The sequence below is a fragment of the Neophocaena asiaeorientalis genome, unplaced genomic scaffold, assembly GCF_003031525.2.
Source record: "Neophocaena asiaeorientalis asiaeorientalis breed wild unplaced genomic scaffold, Neophocaena_asiaeorientalis_V1.1 scaffold703, whole genome shotgun sequence".
In the NCBI taxonomy this organism is placed as follows: domain Eukaryota; kingdom Metazoa; phylum Chordata; class Mammalia; order Artiodactyla; family Phocoenidae; genus Neophocaena; species Neophocaena asiaeorientalis.
Window position 1 is genome coordinate 1,144,568 of NW_020174434.1, and position 10,258 is coordinate 1,154,825.

Consider the following 10,258-nt stretch of genomic DNA (forward strand, 5'->3'; position numbering starts at 1 on the left):
AGGCTGTGCCCTCACAGTCAGAGCTAAGAACAATGAGACTACTTTTGCCTGTATGGTCAGTTTTGTTGTGTGTTTTGTGGTGATATTCATTGTATCCTTCTACTATATCTCTAACATTTCCATGATAATAAACAAATAGGAGACAGTAAAAAGATGCATCAAACTCAATGACATTATAGTGCAGTGGCAACAGTACACCTCACACAAATTGTCTGAGATTATGGGAATAAATAAAAGTTAACGGAATAAAAACATTCTATAATTTTCATTTCTGACATGTGTCCTTCCATGACTATCTCATATTTCAACCTAGCTTGAGCTGTTTAGCTTAGCAGAGGGTGATCCTCTAGATCTAAACCATAGTTTCTATTATGTAAGTGTATAACTTTATTTTCACTTAGCTGCTTCTTAGGTCACTTTCAAAAAGTGTTTTTTTTTTTTAATTTTTCACCTCAAGTCATACGCATGAGTGAGTTGAGCCATTGTCCTGGCATACCTTCTATCTCAGTTTGCTCAGGCTGCTACAACAGAATCTAAGCACACCTCAGAGATATTGCAAGTTTTGTTATACTTAGCTGCTTCTTAGGTCACTTTCAAAAAGTGTTATTTTTTTAATTTTTCACCTCAAGTCATACGCATGAGTGAGTTGAGCCATTGTCCTGGCATACCTTCTATCTCAGTTTGCTCAGGCTGCTACAACAGAATCTAAGCACACCTCAGAGATATTGCAAGTTTTGTTCTAGACCACTACCACAAAGGAAATACTGCAATAAAGTGAATCATACAATGTTGACTCACTTTATTGAGTCAGTGATTATGAAAGTTATGTTTATACTATACCATAGTTTGTTAAGTGTCAATAGCATATCAAAAAAATGTACATACCTTAATTTAAAAATACGTTCTTGCTAAAAAATGCTAACTATCATTTGAGCCTTCAGAGAATCATAATCTTTTTGCTAGTAGAGGGTCTTGCCTCCATGTCCATGGCTGCTGAAGGATCAGGGTGGTGATTGTTGAAGATCGATGTCATTGTGGCAATTTCTTCAAATAAGACAGCAATGAAGTGTGCCCCACTCATTGATTTCCTTTCATGAATGATTTCTCATTAGCGTGTACTGCTGTTTGATAGAATTTTACCCACAGCAGAATTTCTTTCAAAATTGGAGTCAATCCTCTCAAACCTTGTCGATGCTTTGTCAGCCAAGTTTTTATAACATCCTCAAGTCTTTGTTGTCATTTCAACAATATTCTTAGTGTCTTCGCCAGGAGTAGATTCATCCCAAAGACATACTTTCTCATCCATAAGAACAACTCATCCTTTCAAGTTTTATCCTAAGATTGCAGCAATTCAGTCACATCTTCAGGCTCCACTTCTAATTCTAGTTCTCTTGCTACTTCCACCACTCCTGCAGTTACTTCCTCCACTGAAATCTTGAACACCTCATATTCATCCATGAGGGTTGGAATCAACTTCTTCCAAATTCCTGTGAATGTTGGTATGTTGACCTCTTCCCATAAATCATGAATGTCCTTAATGGCTTCTAGAATGGTGAATACTTTCCAGAAGGTCTTCAGTTTACTTTGCCCAGATCCATCAGAGGAATCATTGTCTATGTCAGTTATAGCCTTATGAAATGTATTCCTTAAATAAAAAGATTTGAAAGTTGAAATTACTCCTTGATCCATGAGCTGCAGAATGCATGTTGTATTAGCAGGCAAGAAAACAGCATTACTATCATACTTCTCCATCAGAGCTCTTGGGTGACCAGGTGCATTGTCAAAGAGCAGTAATATTCTGAAAGGAACTTCTTTTTTTCTGAGCAGTAGGTTTCAACAGTGGGCTTAAAATACTCAGTAATCCATCTTGTAAACAGGTGTCTTATCATCCAGGCTTTGTTGTTCCATTTAGAGAGCACAAGCAGAGTAGACTGAGCATAATTCTTATGGACCCTAACGTTTTCATAATGGTAAAAGAACATTGGCTTCAACTTAAATTCAGCAGCTGCATTAACCCCTAAAAAGAGAATCAGCCTGTCCTTTGAAGCTTTGAAGCCAGGCATTGACTCCTCCTCTCTAATTATGAAAGTTCTAGATGGCATCTTCTTCCAATAGAAGGCTGTTTTGTCTACATGGAATATATGTCATTTAGTGTAGCCACCTTAATTGATTATTTTAGCAGGATCTTCTGGATAACACGCTGCAGCTTCTATATCAGCACTTACTGCTTCACCTTGCACGTTTATGTTATAAAGATGGCTTCTTTCCTTAAACCTTGTGAACCAACCTCTGCTGACTTCAAACATTTTCTTCTGCAGCTTCCTCGCCTCTCTCAGCCTTCACAGAATTAAAGAGAGTTAGGCCTTGCTCTGGGTTAGACATTCGCTTAAGTGAATGTTGTGGCTGGTTTGATCTTCCATCCAGACCACTCAAACTTTCTCCATCTCAGCAATAAGTTTGTTTTGCTTTCTTACCCTTCCGATGTTCACTGAAATGGCACTTTTCATGTCCTTCAAGGACTTTTCCTTTGCACTCACAAATCAGCTATTTGGTACAAGAGGCCAGCTTTTGACCTGTCAGCTTTTGACATGCCTTCCTCACTATGCTTAACCATTTCTAGCTTTTGATTTAAAGTGTGAGATGTTGGACTCTTTCTTTCACTTGAACACTTTGTGTTATTAACTGGCCTAAATTCAATGTTTTTGTGTCTCAGAGAGCAAGGAGGCTTGAGGAGAGAGAGACAGGGGAATGGCTAGTGATGGAGCAGTCAGAACACACAGATTTATCAATTAATTCACCATCTTATACGGGCAAGGTTTGGGGTGTCCCAAAACAATTACAACAGTAACATCAAAGATAGCTGATCACAGATCACCATAACAAATAAAACAATAGTAATGAAAGAGTGTGAAATATTGGGAAAATTACCAAAATATGACACAAAGACATGAAGTGAGCAAAAGTTTTTGGAAAAATGGCAGAAATAGATTTAGCTCAGTGTTACCACAATCCTTCAATTTGTAAAAAATCTGCAAAAAGTTATAAAGAGAAGTGTGATAAATTGAGGTATCACACACTGAGTGGCTGAAACAGCAGAAATTCATTTCTCAGAATTCTGGAGGTGGGAAGTCTAAGACCAGGATACCACAGATCCAGTGTCCGGGGAGGCTGTTTTCCTGGTTTAAATATAGCCACCTTCTGTCTGTGCCCTCACATGGCAGGGGGAGAGAGAGGAAGCAAGCTCTTTTGCACCTCTACTTATAAGGGCACTAATCCCATCATGAGGGTCCCATCAAAGCCCTCCCAAAGGCTCCACCTCTAAATACCATCACATTGAGGGTTAAGGCTTCAGCATATGGTTTTGGGAGGACACACAACTTTAGCCCAAACATCTTCTCTTGACGTAAATTTACCTAACTTAATTTATACCCAGCCTTGAAAATTTAGCTCCAGTGTCACTTCCTCCAGGAAAACTTTCCTGACCACATCTGCTTTAGCCACTGTTTTGAACTTGGTTCCACAGTAGCCTCTTCTTCCTTGTATCTCATGGAGCAATCATCATCATCACTGGACTATGCAAACCTCACTAAAAGGAACACTGAACATGGCAGAGTCCATAGGTTGTTACCATTCCATCCTCCTCCTGCTCATCATTGGCATCATCACATTCTCCTTCACTACCTTCTGAGATATCGAGTGAGGGCTTCTGATCAGCCAGGTGCTTTTCGACAGGCTTTGCATACAACTCTGTCATATAGTCTTCATGACAACTGCATGACATCAGTGTTGCTTCTATTCCTGCTTGATTAATGGGCAAACTAAGGCTTGAAGAGATTAGAAACATGCCGAAATGTATGCTGTGATTCACATCTGGTTTTTGCTAGGACTCTTAGCAAAATACCATAGAAGCTCAATAAATTTGTATTAATTAAAAAATGACTAACGTTCTCTGAGAGTGAGGTCCTTCCCTTATGCCCCACAGCACTTATTGATATGACATCTACAGAGAAGATATTCAAAATGTCTGTTAGCGTAACAAATGTGAATGTCATGTGGATGGTGGGTAAGTGAAGAAAATCTGCACACACAGAGCCATGGCTTCTGCTTCTCAGAGCTAGAAATTCTGAAACCTGTCACATGTCCTCTTTCAATCTAGGGTTGTCACTAACAATACATGATTTTATCAATCTTGAGAGTGTTTAGACATCTACCTCTCCTTCCTTCTTAACAACTTTGCCTTCCTATGCAAGACTAATTCCACATGCCTTTGACCACATTTGTGTGAATTCAAAGTCCTGGCTTGGAGGGTGTCTGCGTAGGCCAGATAATTGAGCTGTAAAAGTCATTGAATGCAACCCTATGCCCATATGTTTTTGGCATTATTCATTCCCTTAAAACAGGTTCTATGAAAATAATTATACACTTACTTATTGGTGATGCAAATAACATTTCATATATATGTAGCTATGTCTGTGTGTCGTGCAATGCTTAGGTGAAGTGACAGGTATGTCTGCTGAGGTATCAAGAAATAGTAGTGTATTCAGATGACCCCATTTGGGTTAAGAGAGAAAGATTGAGGGGAAATATTTTTTAAATTAATAATTTATTGTCAGTAAGAAAGACTGGCTAATGGTATTTTTCAGTAAAAACCTTTACAAGACCATTACTTCACAAATATACAGACACTATAAAAACTGTATTATGGTGGTTCTGGTTTTAAACAGTCTGCAGAAGGTCCCTATTACACTTTCCAATAATGAAAAATCTTTATAATTCTAAACCACAGCAACCCATTTATTTAAGACATGTCCATGTATGGGATCTGTCCTCATCTTATGTACAGTTAGAAATGAATGACTATACTGAAATGTATTAATGAAATGTCATATGTCAGTTGAAAAGGACATATAGTGAAACCCTGGTTATATAAAAAAATCAGGGTGCTAGGTAATGACACTAACACCACCAAAATTCAGTCAAAAACAAATGCACAGGGCTTCCCTGGTGGCGCAGTGGTTGAGAGTCCGCCTGTCGATGCAGGGGACACGGGTTCGTGCCCCGGTCTGGGAAGATTCCACATGCCGCGGAGCGGCTGGGCCCGTGAGCCATGGCTGCTGAGCCTGCGCGTCCGGAGCCTGTGCTCCGCAACGGGAGAGGCCACAGTAGTGAGAGGCCCGCGTACCGCAAAAAAAAAAAAAAAAAAAAAAAAAACAAGGTAAAGAATAAAATTAATTTAAAAAAAAAAACAAAAAACAAATGCACAAAGTATCATGAAAATCTAGTTAAAACTATGAAAAAATCAAATCTGTACATAATATTTACAAAAAAAGATGGGGAATTAAAATAATTAATCTATATAAATACATGAATCATGCTAGCAAGATAGTAGGGCTGATTTTTGTTTCATTATTTTAACACAGAAAAATGTAAATACAAAAAGATGCTCAAAAATACATGAAGGGAAGAAAGACAGAGGGAAGTAGCAGGTGATGACAGTGGAGAGAAAGATGGCAGGACAGTTGCTGCATAGCACAGACCCTAGAAATGTCAGAGGCTTTGGAACCAGAGGGTTCAGGATTTCAAAAATGGTGAACATGACTATCATTTCCTAGGTGGTGAATGTTGGCATATCACTTAAGTTCTCTGTTTCAAGTTTCTCTTGCATGAAAAAGCATATCAACCTCACTCTAAATTGTTATAATTAAATAAGATAATGAATTAAAGGAGTCAGAGATCTTTCAAACAGCAGGAGGTTAAACTACAATAGGCCTACTTTCCTTAACTTTTAAAATAAAAACACATATATAAGGATTTTTGACTTAAATTATTTCATAATCCTTAAACAAACAAACAAACTCCAAAACTGTGTTCTTACATTTATGACTGTAATTTCTGAACCTGAGGTTAAATATTATTGGGAGTCACAAGGGCAACGGGCCATGCAGGATGGGGCAGGGGGGGCATGCTCCAGGGGTGTGTGAACTGTCTCTTCTTCATGAATGACACTCAGGAACCCTAATGCTAGAGAAGTGTTTCCCTCACCTTTTTGTTAGGGTTACAGTCATAGTTACCTTACATGTAGCGTAAATCCATTTCACACGTATTAAAATCATGATTATTTTTTTCTCCAACTTTTTATTTTGAAATTTAAAAACAGAGAGAAAAGTTGAGGAAAGAGTACAATGAACAAGCAAACAAAGAGGCCTATGACTTAGACTCAAAATATTTGGCCATGTTTCTTCTGCCTATTGATCTATATATATATGTCTTTTCTTTTTCTTGCTGAAACATTTGAAATCAAATTATATATATCATGACAGCCAATGCCTAAAAATAAAATAGCTACCTACAGTTACCCCATTATTATTCTTAAGCCGTAGAATACTAAGAATAATTATTTTACAATGTACAATATCCAGGCTGTATTCAAATGTTTCCAATTACACAAAAATATATGTTTTCCCTGCTTTTATATTTATAAACAAGAGTCTAAATTTCATTTGTTGCATTTGATTGTTATTTCTCTTTAGAGACTAAACTTAGAATACCTCCCATTTTTATTTATAATTGTAATTATTTTTGCATGCTATTGTAGTTTGAAGAGCCCAGACCCACTGTCTTACAGAATATCTAACCCTGAGTTTGAGTGTTTTTGTGGATATTTCTCTAACCCCTTTATTTCCTATAAACTGGAAGTTAGGTAATTTGGTTAGTATCAAGTTAGCAGGTTGGGCAAGAATACTTCATAAGTGGTATGGGTTGAAGAGTGTCCCCCCACAAAAGGTATGTTAAAGTTCTAAGCCCCAGTACTTCAGAATGTACCATTACTTGGAAAAAGGGTCCTCGCATATGCAATTGGTTAAGATCAGGTCATACGGAAGTAGGGTGAGCCCACATTCCACATGGCTGGTGTCCTTATGAAAGGATGGCCATGTGAAGAAAAAGACACACAGGAGAAGTCATGTGATGCTAAATCAGAGACTGCAGGGAGGCAGCTTCAAACCAGGGGATGCTAAGAACTGCCAGTAACCTCCAGAAGAGAGAAGAAAGGGTGGTCTTAGGTGTCAGAAGGAGCCTGCCCTTGCTGGCACCTTGATCCAGGCATTTAAGCAAAGCTGTTTATGGCACTTTGTCAAGGCAGCCCTAGGAGACTAATGCTCTAAGTAGACAATGCTGTGCATGTGAAATTGTACCACATTTCAAAGCACATGTTTTCGGATGTCTCACTGTTTACTAAGGTAAGTTTGATACTGGTCAAGGTTGCATTGCTCCATTGGTTCTTGCTTTTGTTTTATTTTTGTTGTTGTTCTTTCTTTCCAATTAACTCGTGATTACTGGAACTGACCTTTGGCACTTTGGAAATATCCTCCCCAACATAATTTCAGTGTATGACTTTAGTATCCATTAATGATTGATGATGCTTGACTGAGTCAATTACTTTCTTTGGGGTTGAAGCATGGTGTTTTCTATTTCCTTCCACATTTATTGAATTGTTCTTTGTAAAAAGAGAGAATTCTCATACACTGAGAAAGAACTACTGTGGGTCTGCCTAAAAAAGCAGGAAACACTTTTATTTGTCACCAATAATGATGCCAAATGTTGTGCTTCCTCCACCCCACACCAAGCTCACATCACTATGGACACATGGGTTTTTATTGATTCAATATGGTACAATAAACTACAGTGAGCATTCATTTTTCATGCTGTAACTATCCCATATTTGGCCAATAAGAGCAATTTCAACCTAACTTCTCTGTCTTCTACATGTACCCTCCTTGGTCTTGGGGACCTTGTTGTTTTCTCGCACAAGTCATTTCAGGCTAACTTTGCCCTTTCTTGTCCCAGAATTTCTCCAAGTGTTTCTTACTTCCTTTGTTGGAAAATGGTATTTAGAAACAATAGTTTAGATTCCATTGCTTCCCACTGCTTCTAAGGTTTATTTCTTTCAGGGCCTTCTGGTAGAGAGAGCTAGAAAGTTACTTTTTATGAAAGAATCTGAGCTTATAGTCATATTTAAACTCCAATTCAACATTGCAGGATATTTTCTTAACTTCTCTGATGTTATGTCTACATCGGCTTTTCTCTTTGACACTGGAAATCTCACTTCCTTACAATTTTAACCTACATTCTTATATGTTATAGTTTGCCATTTATTCTAGCTTATTCTTGTGTTTTTTTTTTCCAGATACTTTTATATTTCCATCACGATAGTTTTGCATATTTAATTTTATTCTTATTTTTTAACCTTTTTTGCAGTTATAAATGCTCTCTTTTCTTATATTTTCTACCTTGTGATAAAAAGATATATTTTATGAGTGCTTACAAGGTTATTATTTTTATATCTTCCTGTGTTACTGAAGCATTTATCCTGAGGAAATTTTCCTGTTTATCTGCATGTGGTTTATCTACTGCAACGTCCAAAGTGCTAGTTACTAAATAGATATTTCAGTTTGTTTGTTTTGTTATTATTTGCATTTGCCCTGTATACCTTTAATTCATCCCTTCTTCTTCCTCTTTCCTTCTTCTTCTTCTTCTTCTTCTTCTTCTTCTTCTTCTTCTTCTTCTTCTTCTTCTTCCTCTTCTTCCTCTTCTTCTTCTTCCTATTCTTCTTCTTCATATGTTTAGCTATGCCTACCAAACTTTTTTTTTTTTTTGAACAGGAAGATTTAGTTCATGTGCATAGATTATAATTACTGAATAAGTTAATCCTATTTAATTTAATTAATTTTCTTTTTGTTCTAATTTTCTTCCTGTTTTGTATCTTGCCTTCTTCTGGATTGATACCTTCTCCTTCATTCCATCCCCTTCATTGTTTTTTGTGGTCTCTGCCAAAATTCTATCTTTTTACTGGGTATTAAACTAACTTTAAAATTCCAGCTTTGACAATTTATGTCAGTGTCTAAATTAAATCAATATCTTAATCTCTTTATTATAAAATATAAGGGAAATTTAATTACTTAATCATACTGCAAAAAATAACTTTATGAAGCTTTAACTCTACTACAATAATATTTCAAAATTGACACTAAGTCCCTCCCGATTGTTTTAAATTTTCCTGATCAGAAATAAAAATAAATGAACATATAGATTCCTTACTTTGCAAAGTTAAAAATCAATGAAAAAGTATCTCCACTTTACAACTGGTAGTTCAGATCTTTTTGACTTACGTGAAGATGTTCCCATTATCAGAAAAAGTGTATGTCCTGAAGATCACAATTTTACAGCATCTTACTACAAATTTTTGAGTGTTCTGATCCTGACCCCAATGATTGGTTAGAACATAAAACTGCACTTGAGGGTACAATTAAGTTGAATAGGGCTGAAATTTTAGTCAGTTTTAAACTGCTAATAGGTTTAAGACCTGGGCATGTAAGAAGGAATTATCTTCGTGGCTTATCAACCAGGAAAATGTTCAGATGTCCAGCATGTTTAAATTTGCTTTTCTGTAGTAAACTGGTGGGAGTGTTTTGAGGCAAATGAACGTACCATGAAGAAAGTGCACAGTGAAAGCTGCCCAGTGACCATGCATGGGTGCTACAGCTACTGAGATGGTGCAATGACCACAGCAGAATGCTCTCAGACCATTGAGTAACTGATGGTAAACTAGACCGAAAACCCTTCTCAGACCCCTCAATAGAACATGCTGAAGATTTTCAGACATGTCCTTTTCTTTGATCTGCAATCCAAATGATCTTTAATCCAATGTCTAAAAGTGAAGACAATGGGTTCTGCTGAAGAAAGACATTGTTTTTCCACCTTTGGATGAAGTGGGAGAGGAAGGAGGGAGCAATGATATTTAAAAGTAATAAACTGTGAGTGCAGAGAAAATTACTTAGTTCCCTGTGGGTATCAGTGAATTATACAGTAAACTTCCATTTGCAGAAAACATATTATCTTTTTCACTGTGTTGCAATCTCAAGAGGTAGCTATAAAGCATTACTTTATATGGTTTTCACTTTGTCATTTCTTGGTTTCAGCTTAGAGGATTGGTTTATCAGTGACACATCACGGAAAATTAATAGTTACAGATAAAACTATTATCTGTATTATTATCTGTATATTTATCATTCCATAAATATTCATTATATCTCATTACTGCAAATTAATGAGGTATTTTAAAATTAAGCCTAGTTTCACTGGGTGCTGAGAATCTTGTTTTAATATATGATGCTCAGATATAAATTATGATCATGAAAATGATTGAGCTCATTGGGAGAAACTTTTAGATAGGCTTTTAAAGTAACAATTTGGATAAGGG

The 10,258-nt window shown here is 36.8% G+C and overlaps 1 pseudogene; it reads right to left on the reverse strand.

Annotated features, from left to right (window-relative positions):
* Positions 1 to 918: 918 nt before the first annotated feature.
* Positions 919 to 3,844, reverse strand: LOC112407570 (tigger transposable element-derived protein 1-like; annotated as a pseudogene).
* Between the last annotated feature and the right edge of the window lie 6,414 nt (positions 3,845 to 10,258).